This window comes from Dermacentor albipictus, chromosome 8, assembly GCF_038994185.2.
Source record: "Dermacentor albipictus isolate Rhodes 1998 colony chromosome 8, USDA_Dalb.pri_finalv2, whole genome shotgun sequence".
Classification (NCBI taxonomy): domain Eukaryota; kingdom Metazoa; phylum Arthropoda; class Arachnida; order Ixodida; family Ixodidae; genus Dermacentor; species Dermacentor albipictus.
The window spans coordinates 57,211,137-57,227,634 of NC_091828.1; the positions used below are offsets into that span (position 1 = coordinate 57,211,137).

The following is a 16,498-nucleotide window of genomic DNA, read 5'->3' on the forward strand; positions in this document are numbered from 1 at the left end:
ACGACGAGGTAGACAAGGTTTCATGCGTGCTTTCCAATGGATGACAGTCTTCAGTTGCAGCGTCAATTGAAGGGAATGGTGCGATGTGGCCTGCGTCAGCGTCTGCTTCGTTTTCGCAGAAATTCTGTTCACTTGCATCAGTAGAACCCAGTTCACTGTCCAACGCGGCAGACGAAGCACCGACTGATGAACGTTTTTGAACCTATTTTGAGCGTATGGGCACGTCGATGGACGGGTCCCATAAGTAATTTCCGAATTGTCTTCTCGGCGACATTATTCGTGAACGGCGCTGGGCCTTGCACGACTACTTTACGATAAAATATAGAGCGCAACACCCAAGTAAAACATAGCGAACAGCGAATGCGGAGTACAGCGGAGTAGTCATACAATCACGTGGTAGTGCACCCGCTGGCTAGAAAACCTAAAGCGTTGCTAGACGGTCAACTGCCTCGACGCTCAATGACTCAACAGTGAAACGTTAGATCAGCGTATCCGAGAGGTAGGTCTGGAAAATGCATTTTATATTATTAGGCAATAGTGTGTGGCTCACAGGGCCGCAAACATTTATTAAAGTTTTGTTTCAAGCTTTTGTTATGAGTTTTTAAAAAAATAATCTTAAGCCAAACACAGCCATATCTAAAAAGTGAGCAGGAAACACTGATACCATCTCTTTCGTTTGCGTCGTGTTTGCATTTTTCCGTCGCCATTTCGTACGTATTTTTGTTAGTTGCCTCCCGTCAAGTTGGTTCTTTATTTTATGTTCCGGCCTCGGCACGTGCGTTTGTTTGCTCGGACAGCTGGAGCGTAAGATGTCTCACGTCCTTGCGAAGTGAGTTGACGATAACAAGTGGGACGTGTATCCCGTGAATGCGTTGGCCGACACGGATGTGGCCTTCCGTCTCATATCGCAGCAGGGGTCAATTAAAGAAGTATTCAACTCATCAGTTGGAAAGAAGGAGCGCCACCGGACCCGGCAGTACTCCTTGCCTTCGGTGAGTACATCTCGTGTTTTTTGACGGCTGTCCCTACTAAAGTAACATATTTAACAGGGAGAGGCGGGCTAGTTGGTGGTCGATATTGGAATGCATCATGTAACCGCGAAAACGACAACGGACGATGAAACATCCGCGCCTGTCCTGTGTGTTTCTTTCCTCGTCCGTTGTCGTTTGCGTGGTTACATGATGCATCCCAACTAAAGGCACGTTACACGGAACCTGTCTCAGAAAAGTTTATGCGCTGTCCAGGTTGCCGGTGTAGCGTGTTGCACGTACCATCAATTGATCACTAAGACACGGAAAAAAAAACATCTCATAGCGAATATGATCGACGCGACCAGTTTGTGTGCTAGACCTTGACATTTTTCATACGTATGCCCGAGCAGCGCAATGTAATACAGCCTAGCCACAAGTTCGTGCCAGCTTGCCCGCTTATCAGTCATTCTGCTCGATATTTCAGCAAAGTTCTGACTGGTGTCGCATAAAAGTCGCGGGCCGCTTTTATCGTCGCGACAACAGATTGGAGGATTTTTTACAAGCACTGCTCCCGGAGGGGACATGTAACCGGCAAACGAACGCTTCAGAAGAGCACTTGATATTATAACAAAAGAGGCGGCGCAGCTTCTCCAGGGCACCCAAGGAGTGCGGGAGGATCAAAGCTGGAAGCAGGGCGGCCCGTGAGTTGGGGCCGCGGAGGCCGAAGCGTGTCAGGGGCATTCACACTGTAAGGCATTCGTATTTCGAGCTGCCGGTCTTCTACAGGTGGATGGTCACGCATTTATGAAAAAGAAGTAATATTTATTTATTTACAATATCGCAAAGGCCCCAGTAAAGGGATTTTACATGAGGGGTGGGCTATTTACAAATGCATTAAGTGTTATATACAATTTTTTTTATTACTGTATTGAAGTCGGTGCTACTGGAGAGGAGCGCAACGTCAGAGGGAAGGTAATTCAAATCTTGCAATGTTTTGACAAAAAATGAAGAAAGATTCACAGTGGTTCGAGCAGATGGTGGGTATACAGCTGTTTCGTGATTGGTGCTGACTTGATGGCAGGAGTACAAGGTGACGTTTGATAAAACTTGAACAATAGGCACAGACGTGCTATTCTGCGGCGTGCTGAAAGACTTCCAAGGTTTGCACGAGATTTTAGTTCGGTGAGACTAGAATGGTATGAGCATTCTGAGAAAATGAATCTGGCTGCATGGTTCTGTACAAATTTTAGCATTTTATTAGGGTTACTTTGGTGAGGGTCCCAAACAGTGCATGTGTATTCCAGTTTGGTCTGGTTATTGTGTGATAGGCGAGAAGTAGGACAGAAGGATGTGGTAGATAAAGGTTACGATGTAAGCAACCAAGAACGCGGTTAGCTTCATTAGTAGTGTGCATTGTATGAAAGGACCGTGTTAAATGTGATGACAAATGAACACCTACGTACTTGTACGCACTTACACATGAAATTGCGAAGTTATAGATCAAATAATTCAGTGATGAGTAATATTGCTGGCAATGAAAAGATAGTGATGTTTTATTTGTGTTTAGTGACATGAGCGACTCGTTGCACCAGATTTCGATCCGTTGAAAGTCAGACCGAAGGGAGTGAATGTCAGACAGGTTGTTAATTGGACGATATATGTAGCATGCAGTCGTCTGCAAAAAGTGTGATGTTAGAAGAAATATCACTCGGTAAATCATTGATATATATTAGGAATAATAGTGGGCCTAGGATCGTGCCCTGAGGCACGCCCAAGCTGACAGGAAGGTAGGCAGAAGACTGTTTATTGGCGCGCACGAATTGCTTGCGGTTAGTTAGAAAGTCACAAATCAATTCAAAAGCAAAAGAATTAACGCATGAAAGTTTTAGAAACGGGCGTTCATGAGGAACGTTATCAAATGCTTTGTCGAAGTCCCCCCCCCAAAAAAAGGACACACACTCACACGATATATCTCACGTGCTCCTTTCTTCCGCATTCCAAAGAAAGCCTGCGAAATATAAAAAAATACCATGTGACGGGGCAATGGTGCACTCTTATTGTGTTGCTTGCTCTCAAGCGTGCGATGGATGAAGACGTCGGCTGCAGCGAGACTGGCCCGTGACAGGGCGTTACGTCTGGTGTAGGTATCTGGGCGTGCGGCTTTTATCGCATGACGGCACAAATGCATGCTGCTGGCTGAGCGGTGCCGAAGCGATAAAGCATCTAAGGAGACGAAAGAGAACGAGAAGATAGCTTTATTTCGTTTTATTCTTGAAATGGACACGAGCTGGCGGCCTGCCGATGGAGTGTAATGGGGTTGGGCGGGGAGGCGGCGTTAGGGCCGGAATGATTTTGCAGTGACCTTCAATCCAAAAAGTGCCTTTCGATTATAATGCGTGTTCGAAGAGGTCACCATCTCATAGGCACATTTTCCAAGCCGTTCTTGATCATGGTATCAGGGATGGAGTTGCAAACTTGTCTTACTTTTTCTTTTAGGTTCTCTGATGTTGTAGTTGGTGTCCGGTATACTTGATCCTTGATGTAGCCCCAGAGAAAGAAAGCAAGGGAGTTAAATCTGGCGACCATGCTGGCCAAGCAATGAGCCCATGCTGTCCAATACACTGCTGCGGGAATAATTCATGCAGCCATTTGCAAGCTTTGCTGCTGCCGTGTGCATGAGCACCATCATGCTGATACCAAATATCCTTGATCCTAGCCAATGGAACTCGGCAAAGAAAATCCTCAGGCGCCCCATCAAGGATGTCATTCATATGTTGCGCCTGTAAGCATGTTATTAAAAAACAGGGGGCCAATGATAGTGCCACCGTAAATTCCACACTACACGTTAACCGACCGCTGATATTGGTAATGTCTTCAAAACCCAGTGAGGAGTTTCGTTGCTCCAATAGTGAGTGTTGTGGATGTCCACGTGGCCATTACATGAGAAGGTAGCTTCATCAGTCCACAATGTTTTGTTGGCAAAGCCCGGCGGAAGATAATCTTCCACCTTGATTATAATCCAGTTTGCAAAGTGCTTTCGATTTTTGAAATAGCGGGGCTCCAACATCTGGTGCAGCTGCATGTGGTATGGATGAGGCTGCCTCTTCTTAAGTACTCTTCACATTGAAGAATGTGGCACTCCAGCTTCAGCACCCACACTACGAGCACTTGCATGTGGGTCTGAAGAAAACTGACAGAGTATCTATCTCCACGTCCTCGTCCAGGATTGAAGATTTATGTTGCTTCTTCGTAAAAGTCCCAGTCTGTCTCAGCATTTCATATGCATGCACAATCATCATTGAGCTCAGATGCTTACCTGGATGCCAGTGTGGAAATAGCTAAAGTGCACGCCTTCTATGTCCACTTGACGCACCTAGAGCCAAAACCATATCCTCCCTTTCCTCATTGGAGTAAGCCATATCCGCTGCTCAACGTTGGTCACAGCTGAATAGCGTTGCTGTAGAGAACACGCAGGGATATGTGTGCCTGAGGAGCTCTGGATATTGGGGGCGAGCTCCACCACTGGAAAAGCTCATGCCACCATCGGCGTGACGTGACATATGAGAGGTCACGTGGACACAGTGGCCGCATCGGCTGCATTGGAAGCACCGAAGCGAGCTGAAAATGAAAGTTTAAAGTGCCACCTGTGCTACAGTTCTGATTAAGTGGTGAGGCTTTACCGCTTGACAACATTTGAAAGTACTCTAATAGGTAGTGGCTGCCTTTGGAAGCGTGCAGCATGGTAGGCTGCTGCTCGGTGCCGTTGTGCCGGACGTACGCAGTGGAGCCTGGTGTCAGCCTTATTCACACGTAGCCACAGAACAAAGAGCCACATGAAGCTTGACTCGCGAAACTTAAAAGTGGCAGACAGCCATCACCTACAACTCCGGTATGCAGCAAACAGGTGCGAGGAAGATTTCTGCTATGGTGTCAGGACTGCGCGATGTTCGGTGAGTAGCAGAAAACGCACACCGAGACGCTTGCCCGCGCCCACTGCCTAGCTAATGCCATGACGGTTTTGGTCTATGAACTTGTTGACGCAAGATACTGGCAAGTTCACTGGAACGGAAAGGGAGCGGCAAGAAGCACATTAAAAAAAAGGCATGGCATGTGGTCACGTTTGTGTTATGAATTATTGCACTGGATTACGACGAAGAAGCACAGGGAAATCGCACGCTGAGAAGACCGATAAGCATACAGTGCGATGCAACTTGAGAAATAATATTGGAACGTCCAAGAATTCAGAAGACAAAAAAAGATTTAATCGTTGCGATGCCACATCACAGTCACCGTAGGTGTCGAAATCTCTATCACAAAATTATTTTTGAACAGTTGTGATAGCGTCCATGCAACAAAGATTGCCATTGTACTGTAAAATGCTCATATGCTGCAGCCTAAAGCTCACGGCACGGTGCGAAAACGCGCTCACAGCGAAAGCAAAGCATTGTTCACAGACATGCATGCAGACGTGCAGTCGGTCGCTGCGAACCCGTGCGATCGCTGCATTGAGGCTTCATTCTGTTATGCCCCATTTGGTCACACAGACAGCCCACTATAAGAACATATTTCGCATAGTTTATTCGCAGCATTTGCCTACCTTTCACGCAATTAGGGAGACTCCATCCTGGCGACCGCGTGCAGTGGCGCTCACTGTACATATGTATTCGGCAAAGAGATAGCGTCTGTAAACAATTCTGTGCTTTCAGTTTGCCCAAGATTATTATATCGACAGTCAAAAACTTCCCTCGTTGTGAGAGTACTTACATAAATGTTGAGGAGGGCCGCCACGTGGTGTTTTTTTTTTTTAGCGCTGTAAGCGAAACCTATGAGGAGCGCGCCGCGTGATCTCATACTACGCAAGGGAGGAGCTTCTGACAGATGGCGACTCCGTAAGTCCTCACCCCCAACATTGCAGTTCGCTGGAATTGGTTCAGACGAGGTACATAAGGTATGATCTACATCCGGTAAACTGGAACAGCCTGTGGGCGCACTCTCTCGGGGACTGACACGCTGGTGACGGTGCACAAGTGTGAAGCCAGACGCGGCCACCCGATACTGCGACCACAAAGTGATGTGCATCCGTGGGGTGCGAGATAAAAAAAAAGTCTGGTAGACAGTAAGTGCGAGAAGGAGAGCAGACGGGGCCAGTATGGAAAGAGTTGTCTGAAGAATACATGTGTAATCTTCCTTGAATATAGCCAAGGTTTTTTTACCATTAGTTAGTTTTGTCCGCATCCGACTTATCCGCTGTTATTCGAGCCCTAAGGTTAAAGTTGTAGCATCATCGTTCAATTTGAAAACTTTTACAAGGTCATTTGTGTACAAAGGCAAAATTCCAGCAGCAGTAATTGCTTTCCATCATTCCCACGCACTTCGCCCTTTCCTTCTTTCAAGCAGAATCAAAATGCTGCTTTCATCGTTTCTCTTTTGTGGCCTTAGATGCTTTATCGCTTTGGCAACCGTCCTGCAATAACAGCCGCATGCCCGGATACCTACACCATGCATAACACCCTCTTGCGGGCCAGTCTCACTGCAGCCGACACTGTTCATCCATCGCACGCATCAGAGCAGCACAATAACAGTGCACAAGTGCCCCGCCACGTGGTATTTTTTCATATGTTGTGGGCTTTCTTTGGAACGCGGAAAAAGGGGCCATGTGAAATATACCGTGTTGGAAACAATTTATTGAGAGGTTTCTGTAAATGCTCTACAACTTTGCATCTCACACTTGGGGTCTGCAGACAATACTTAAAAAGTTGAATAAATAAACATAAATAATCCGTTAGTTAAGGGGAAAATAAAAAAAACAGCCTGAGTAACTTTAGAACAGTGCCAACATTATGAATTTGGTTCAACTTGCATCCGGAGTGCCTTTCATTTTTAAAACTTTGGCTCAAGCTATGTGGGACAAGCTGTATATATAGTACAGGAGGGAGATAGCTGGCTGTTCATTACACTATTACCAAAAAAGTTGTTTGTAAATTTAATAACTAACCCTCATTTATCACTAGCTTCGAATAAGCTCATTATGTAAACTAGGTTGGTACTTAACCAGACTTACTTAGTCAAGACAAGCATGGGCCGGTTTTTGTAGCAATGCCTTTTCCCATGGAGGAAATAAACAAAGTAGGAGGGCTTGACGTCACATTTTTGAAGAAGTGACTAGCGCAAGGGTGGACATGAGACAATGAGACACTAAAAAGATGACAAGGACAAGCGCCTGTCCTTGTCGCCTTTTAGTGTCCACTCTTGCACTAGTTACTTCACCATGGAATACCAACTAGCCCGGTCTCGCACCCCACATTTTTGAAGCCGGAAATGCAGCCATGTTGGTGTGCCATCTCCCTTTGTGCCTCCAATCAGCTCGCCAGAACAGTTAGGCACGAGCTTTGAACTTGCATTGCTATGACCTGCCAGAAGTGTGTGCTGCTGATGCGCATCAGAACAATGCCTGTGAAACTTCTTGATCAGTTTTAGTGAAGCAGACGCGATCCTGTGCCCATCTGGGGCATGTTGAAGATGACAAAGACCTGCACCGCAAATACTTGAGCATGTCTGTTGCTGACACTTGCACTCACAGACCCAAAACATCTTTCAAGCTTACACACCTCGCTTCAAAGTCAGCTTGTCTTGCGAACATAATGTGCTGCGAGAAAGACGCGGGTCGAACAAGCTTATTTCACTTTTCAGAGGCCTAGCACAGCAGCGAGAGCTTAAAGGGCGTGGTTGCTATGGCAAGGTTTTCATTTGGGGCACCATTACCAGTGCTGCATTGCGAAAAACAGCATGCGACTTCCGTCACACTACCTCCAACACGTCTGTGTTGGCCGGCGCCTCTCCTACGCTCTCCTTCCTCCATGCCTTTTCCCGATAACAATGCCTTTCAGTGCTCTTCGCTTTAGTGAGTGGTCAAGCGAGGCTGTGTATCGGGCGGAGCTTTAAAAGAGGCCACTCATAAATGCGAAAAGCACTGAAAGGCATTGGCATCGAGAAAAGGTATCGCTACAAAGTACTGGCCATGCTCGCCACTTCTTTCTGTATAAGTAAATACAAATAAAAATTGGCTCACAAATGTACAGGACTTGACACAGCATAAGAATTGGGGATAAGAGTTAATGGAGAATAGCTTAGTAACTTGCGAATCGCTGATGATATTGCCTTGCTTAGGAACTCGGGGGACCAATTGCAATGTATGCTCACTGACCTGGACAGGCAAAGCAGAAGGGTGGGTCTAAAAATTAATCTGCAGAAAACTAATGCTTAACAGTCTCGGAAGAGAACAGTAGTTTACGATAAGCAGCGAGGTACTGGAAGTGGTAAGGGAATACAACTACTTGGGGCAGGTAGTGACCGGGGATCCGGATCATGAGACTGAAACAATCAGAAGAATAAGAATGGGCTGGGGTGCGTTTGGCAGGCATTTTCAGATCGTGAACAGCAGGTTGCCATTATCCCTCAAGAGAAAAGTGTGTAACAGCTGTGTCTTACCAGTACCCATCTACGGGACAGAAACCTGGAGGCTTATGAAAAGGGTTCTCTTTAAATTGAGGACGATGCAACGAGCTATGGAAAGAAGAATGATGGGTGTAACATTAAGGGGGATAAGAGAGCAAGTTGGGTGAGGGAACAAGCACAAGTTAATTACATCTTAGTTGAAATCAAGAAAGAAATGGGCCTGGCCAGGGCATGTAATGAGGCGGGAAGATAACTGATGGTCATTAAGGGTTATGGACTGGATTCAAATAGAAAGGAAGCGTAGCAGGGAGCAGGAGAAAGTTAGGTGGGCGGATGAGAGTAAGAAGTTCGCAGGGACAACATGGCCACAATTAGCACATGACCGGGGTAGTTGGAGAAATATGGGAGAGGCGTTTTCCCCACAGTGGGCGTAGCCAGGCTGATGATGATGAAGCAAGTGATCATTGTTAGCATTGTGTTCAGTGGGGCTGGTTGGTTCATGTTTAGAATAAAGACAGGGACAGCACATCATGGACAGCGCTCTGTGCTGTGCTCTTTACTCGCTCGCCCTGTGTTGCGCTGTTCCTGTTTTTATTCTAAAGGGATCATTGTCTGTGTTTATATATTTTTAAATAAGGTTTCCATTGAAACCGTTTAACGGTGTGGAGTAAACAAAAATATCGGGACATCTGAACATTCGAATATTATTCATCAAACAACCATGCAGGCTGACTGATCACTGGTTGTCCAGTTTTAATCTTTGAATAAGTTGGGAATCAAGCAACCGAATAACTGGTATTGCCAGAGGCCTGATTTAATAGTGCTTTTATAGTTTGTCAACTACCATTGGCAATATTGAATTAAGGCGTGTTTGTAAGAAGGCATTATGTTGATAACTTCGATGACAGTCTGTGAAAGTGCACTGCCCACAGATAATTTTCGTGCGCGTGATACGGCTAAACCAATTGTTCTTGTATGTCTTTAAAAAAATAGATGCTTTCTTTTATTTCAGATATCAACCCATGCAGCACCGGTACTGTTCAGGTAAAGGCACTTCAAGAAGAAAATCGGGAATTAAAAGATGAAGTGGAACATATGAAGCGGATGGCAGAAAAACACGATTACATTTATGGTAAAAAGCCTTTAAACATATGTTGCCACAACATTATACAGTCAGCAGCTGTCCTAACCTTGGTGCTTGACCACTTGCCATTGCTTTTGAAAAAGTTGAAGACCCTTCAAAATAAGAAAGAAGTTAATTTCATGAAACATGTTTTTCAAAGGAAAGGTTTTTGCTTCCGTTATTACCATGTGAACATGGTCACAAAGTGCCAAACTATGTCATAAAAGGCGCTGGTAAGAACACTCTTCCTTTCCTATGAAAGAACAACAAAATTTTTCAGGTAAATGAAGAGAAAGAAGTTTTACACCATAATGCATTCGTCGATTATCAGCCATTTCTAACATTTTTATAGGCCATTGAAAGGCAGTAAAATGGCCTGTATTTAGGATTTTTTCCAGTAAAAGCTTAAATTTTGCATCAGGCAAATGGTCAGGACCTGTACAATGCTGAAAAAAAAATGCTTGGACGGAATATGGCACAATAGTGTACACATGTGACGACCACTCAAGAAAGCTGATAGGGTGTGCTAATTTAACAATGAATTGAAAAAAAATATGCAAACACTGCCTCTTGTGATAGCTCATTCTGTTGTTATTAAACTGAGAAAGCTTTGTTAGAATAATTTTTTGCTTAAAGGGAGAAAAAAGGATATTGAAGTGCTATTCCACCGATCTCAAAATGTACAATACATCTTCTCACTTCAGGAAGCCTCTTGGCGCCAAAGACGGAATGCATGGATACGAGCGCTCCTGTGCCAATAAATAGAGGTTAGTCTAAACTGATTTTAAGGTAATTGCTTCATTGCTAGGGTGGTTATGAGCCTCTTCAGTCAAGCAGGGCTGCTAGATTACTTGTGTTTACCAGCATGTCACTGTCTGCTAATTTCCTGCTTGGTGCCCTTACACAGCATTGGGCAGTGCATTGATACCGACGTATTTGCTACCCGACTACTTGTGCCAGTCTAGTTAGAATTGGGCAGAATGCACTAAATAAAATAATAATAATAATTGCAGATTCCCGTAAATATCAAACGAGTAAGTTGGTGGGAATGAGCTGCCCAGTATTGTTTAAGTATGATGAGCCGGCCGTTAGTAGACAGCGACATGCTACTAAATACACGTAATCTAGCAGCTCTGCTTGACTGAAGAGGCTCGTAACCACCCCAGTACTGAAGGAATCGACATAAAATCAGTTTGCACTACCCTTATGGCACAGTAACGCTCGTGTTTAGTACTACAGGCTCAATATATAACAAGAGATCAAAGGACGAGAGAAAAGAAATAAAATGTGCATGCATCTGCTAGCACAAAAACTTGGAAAAGGACAGCAGAAGCACAATGAGATAAACAAAGTGGCGAGTGATCGCTTTTTCATTCTGCGTAACTTGTGTATTTATCCACTTCCAGTTTCATTTCACATGCTGCCATGGCTCAGTGGCTGCATTTTGACTGTGGCGCAATCCAAAAGCACCTGTCTGTTGTGATATACTAAAGAACCATAAGTGATTGCTTTCATAATTTCGCAACCAATTTATTTTGCAGAAGCACCCAAATTAGTCAAAACGACCTAAAACGGCACTTGGCAAGTTTGTAAATCAAGCCAAACAAACAGTTGGACCTTTTGTTGCTTGCCCAAAGGTGCATATATCATCATATCCTCTGTCTTAGCTAGCTAACATAAATGCATGAAATGGTACTGTCAGAAAAATGAATTTTTCGCACTATCCTTAAACTTGTTCTCTGCAAGCTCCAAGTCTCTTCAAGTCAAAGGCAGGAATATGCACATTGGTATAGCAATGCATCATCAGAAATTGCTGTTTATTTAAAAAGGTAGTAAGCAGGGTGACCTCCCATTGATAGGCCGCATTTTTCATATCAATTTTGTCTGTGAAAGCACACACTAGGGTTGATGCCTGAGGAAACTTGTCACTGTCTTCACTGTAATTATGCATTTATGTTTCTGGCTAGAAACGTCATTTATAGTCCTAATATAATGTGTGCTGTGTAGCATCCATGTCTGAACCTGTACTTACTATTGCCAAAAAGCACTCGTCCTGTCTCCCTTTCTCATCCGTGTTTTCTTCGATGAATTCATAACAGTGAGCTTGCGTTCAAATCCTTTTAAGCCACTGATAACTTACACCATCACCAGAAAGTAACTTTACTGTCATGAGCTTGTACAATTTCACTTGATGGAGGTCACTTTGGTGTTACATGACAAAAAAGTGTCACCTGATATTGAGGGCTATGGTGCTTATCAGAGTAGTATGCACTTGAGCTTTTCCTGTGCCTTTATGCTGTGTGTAGATATCATGAATGGATATGAAAGTGCCAGAACAACCAAACTTGCCTCCGGTGGGAGCCGAACCCACAACATCTTCACTACAAATTGCGTTACCGCGGCAACTGTTCCAACTTCTAGATTCTTGGGTATTTTGTTTATGTGTAACCGTGGGTGTGTTAGCCAGTTGTATTCATGCCAATCCATTGGATGTGGACCATCCTTTTGGCCAATGGTGACGCATATGTGAACTTTATGAGCAGGCAGCTGACCAATAAACTCATGTATGCTATTTGAAGACATCAAACCTGCCTGATTCAAGACCCTCATTATGAAATTAAAGACAAAGGGAACTGAGGGGCCCAATTTTGTTAAACATAATCATGTGAAACCAACAGATAATAAGCCAAATAAAGCATAAAGGAAGTTATCTGTATTATTTTATTTAAGTGTAGAAATGATAAAGCAAAATGATAGTCGATGAAAAACAACTTGCTGCTGTAAGTCATGTCAGTAACTGCTGCAGGTTACCGCATTGTTTCTCTCCTTTAAACTTAGCTATTTGTTCCTAGATGTGTCACCCGCTGTGGTTGCTTAGTGGCTATGCTGTTGGGCTGCTAAGCATGAGGTCGCGGGATCGAATCCCGGCCACAGCGGCTGCATTTCAATAAAGACAAAATGGAAAAGCGCCAGTGTACTTAGATACAGATGCACGTTAAAAACCCCAGGTGGTCCAGATTATTCAGGAGTCCCACACTACAGTGTGCCTCATAATCAGATCGTGGTTATGGCATGTAAAACAGCATAATTTAATTTTTTGTTAGGTATGTCATTGCCAGCAAATTCTGAATCTTACTCTGCAAAAGGTTATGGGCTATACAGCTCCCACATGATATTTTTTTTTCATGTTCCCAGGTGGACATTGGGGCCGGTGTGAGTGTTGAACAAGGCACCCTAGAGAAGCTATGCTGAGCATGCGAAAGTGGCCTTGGCAAATTTGCCAGGGCTCTTTTGTGGAATGTATTCACCCCTGAGGAGCTACGGGACGAACCGCTCCTGGGTGAGAAGAGCAACTTGCACTTAAACCAGCCATTCAAGGAGGCCTTGGACCCTATTCGTATCCGAGCTGCGATTGGTATGTACGTCAGTCCTAGTGGTACAACTCCAAATTCCAGTCTTGGAACATTATTTTAAAAATTCGCATCTCCTCGTGCGTTACTTAGCAAGAGATATGTGCCAGCACAGCAATATTAGCTTTTAGTTTGACTGGTCAAGCTCGGCACCACCAGGTAGCTGGACCGTACAGAGCGATCAGGCCACTCACGGATGTCTAGGCTAAAAGCTCCTTATCACAGCAATAGTAGCATGGAGAGGATTTAGTGTACGCCTCCACCTATCCATCAAAATCTCCAAATCTTGCCTGTGGTTAACAGAAAGCCAGACACGCTTGGCATTGCGACAGAATGCTCGCAACACATGCTGCTTCGACAGCTCGCTTGGGATCGACTGCCAGTCAGCTGGCGGAGAAGTTTGAGAGTCTTGGTGCGCTGGCTCAAGACAACTAGAAGGAGATGACAGGATGTCCCATCACGATGCAGAGCCAGTGAAGGCGGAGCTTAGCCTGGCGAATGAGTTGGAGAAAAAGCATGGCTATGGAGGTGGGTAACTTGTAATTGGCTAAAGTTCTCTTAAAGGGCCCCTGAAACAGTTCGGACAAATTTTGTAGACGCGTAGGATACAGCTAAAGTTAATCATTCACACCACAATTTGTGTGAAGCCTTGCGTATTAAGAGAGCCACTGACGATTACAAGTTACCCTCCTCCGTAGCCATGCGTTTTCTACTCAACTCGTTTGCCAGGTGATCAGGGCTAATCTCCGCCTTCACTGGCTCTGCGTCGGGATGGCACGTCGTGCCGTCTACTTCCAGTTCTCTAGGACCGAGTGCGCGAAGCCTCTCCAACCTCTCCACCAGTTGCTTGGCAGTCGACCCCAAGCGAGAGCTATCGAAGCAGAGTGCATTCTGAGCAGTCTGTCGCAACGCCGAATGTGTCTGGCATTCCGGTAACCACAGCTGAGTGGACTGATTGGTCTGCACGGTCTAGCCACCTGTTGGCGCAGAGCTTAACCAGCCAAACAACGAGCTAATATTGCTCTGTCTCGGCGTAAAACAATTTAAGCATTTACAAAAACATGTTAACGATAACGCTCGTGCAAAATATTTACACCAGCAGCAAGGAAGAATACACTTTGTTACTGTTACTGTTTTTGGTCAAGCTCTGTGCCATCAGGTGGCTGCGCCGTGCAGTTTGCGCTTCTGCTCATCCTGTGAAACGGCACAGTCAAACGGCCAGGCCCTGTCTCCTTGTGCTTGCATTTACACAAATACCGGACTCGCGAAACACTATTGTGGTTTTTAGTAATCCTCCGGTGTAAAGTGACGGCTGCAAACGTGCAAATCCTGGCGCCGATTCAATATCGACAGTCCGATGCACTGCAGCCACTTCGCTCGTCTGCTGCCTTGCAGAGGGACATGGTGTCGCAGCTTGACATTGCCAGTTACTACGTTTTCAGCCTTCAACGTAACAAAGGCGAATCGTGTTTCTTGCGAAAGGACTGAGACCGACAATGACTGCGGAGCTCTCGTAAAAATGGAGCACGTTGCAACACAAGCAGACGACACTTGCTGTGCGCCAGAAGTGTAGTGACAAATTTTTCTTGTGCATTCTCTTTCTGTAACTTTCTTTTTATAGAAACAAATTAACTAACATTCCAACTATTAAGAACAACATTGGTTCACCATAAAGTTAAAAAATTATTGATGAAGCGCGCTGGGCGGCCAGTCGGATAGCTTGCCCTACCAGCATCATTAGGACAGTTTACATCAAATGGTTAGATGCGGCTGAAAATTCAGCCGAGTGGTGTGGTGCTGTGATCGGCAGCAATGTAAATTTTTGAAATCTTATAATAAATTATGTGCTTTAACCGGAGCACTTACATTGTCAAATAATGATCAGAAGGACCTATCCTCTAATGGCTCAGTATGTACAGAATCATCAAAATCATTTCGGAGTCCCTCTAATGTAAGATGCTTTACACAGATTGTTGTGCGAATGTTTTACTGTAGCTGTGCCCCACGTGCCTACAAAATTTGTCCGGACCATTTCGGGGACACATAAGTGTGTCTTAGCAACAAGGCTGTATGTCAACGCTTATTAGCCTTCATATAGCTGTGATACTTTAGTGTTGCTATCATTGCTTCCACTTTTGGGTGAAGCTTCAACTGTTTTTGTCATTGAAATTCATTTTTTCTGATTGCCCGATAATTTGATAAGGTTTACGCACCCTTTTGGGTAAGAGAAATTTGCTGTGAGGATAAATGAATTTATAAAAGGTCAAATTTTCATTCAACGAAATCTTTATACAACGAAGTAAAGTGCTGGTTTTACTGGCTTCGTTATAGAGGATTACCTGTACGTGCAAATGAATTATATAAAATTCCAATGAATAGGTGCTGACACACTGACCTGTTCTTTATGCATGCCAAAGAGCTTGGTGCCAGTACTGAGATGTTTATCTTCATTCTGCCTCTGCTCTTTACAATATTGTGGTGCACACTTGATAACTGCAGACCCTAGCTCAAAGTACACAACGTAGCTAAATTACTCTGTGATGATGTTTTATGACTGACACTAGCAGTGTGGCCTGCACTTAAACATAGCATAAGGCTTCAATTTGTTATTATTTTATTAGACAGCTAGAAAATCCTGTATGCATCGGTAATCTTATGCTGTATTTCTTTTCCAGACTACACATGCTCCAAGTTTCCCTCTGCCAGCCTCTCCTACATAAAGAACATCATCTCCTCAGTACTGGCAAGAGAAATGAAAAAGCCTGAAGCTCAATAAATTTGTGGGCTATTGTATAAAAGGAATGATTCACATGCTTTTTGTTAATCACGAATTTGTTTCTTTTCATAACACCACAGGGAAAGAGGCCTTGCAATGGAAAGCTAGAAAATGCACCTTGAAGATGTCCCGAGGCCAAGCCATGCCTCAATGGCGAATATCAACATTAGTTAATTTCATGTTGCATTGCACCTTACATTCCATAAATTTAATATTGCATTCCACTTTACAATCCATAAACTTAATGTTGCATTCCACTTGAAAATCCATAAACTTATTGTTGCATTCCATTTGAAAATCCATAAACTTATTGTTGCATTCCACTTTACAATCCATAAACTTAATGTTGTATTCCACATTACATTTCATGGAAATACAATTGTTCGTCCATGGGAATTCCATAGAAAGTCAAGGCAATCACTGGTAAATGAAATTACAATGGTTTCACGGTGGCCACTTTTCAATGCTGGTCAACAAATCTGCAATAGTGGGACAATAATATTTCAACAAAAATTTTGTTGATTGAGCAATAGGACGGCAATGGAATATCTACTAAAATTCAACACTAATTTTCATAAGGGATTATCAGACACAGGAGTGCACATCCGGTTTACCCGCAGGGTGCGAGGAGGTGGTGGTGATAAACTTTATTGAAAGGGGGTGCTTGCCCTAGTGAGATAATTTAGCTCGTTTCCTTTGAATTATTTTGCTTGCTTTCTAATCAAAGGAAGCAAATGGAAAAGTATCGCAGTAGGGCGAGCAT

General features: G+C 44.2%; 1 long non-coding RNA gene across 1 annotated transcript; it reads left to right on the forward strand.

Moving 5' to 3' along the window:
- The first annotated feature begins 670 nt into the window (after positions 1–670).
- Positions 671–15,719, forward strand: LOC139048439 (uncharacterized). The gene is made up of 4 exons (XR_011507703.1): positions 671–992; positions 9,439–9,558; positions 12,745–12,964; positions 15,635–15,719. It is a non-coding gene; the product is annotated as an uncharacterized lncRNA (long non-coding RNA).
- Positions 15,720–16,498: the final 779 nt, after the last annotated feature.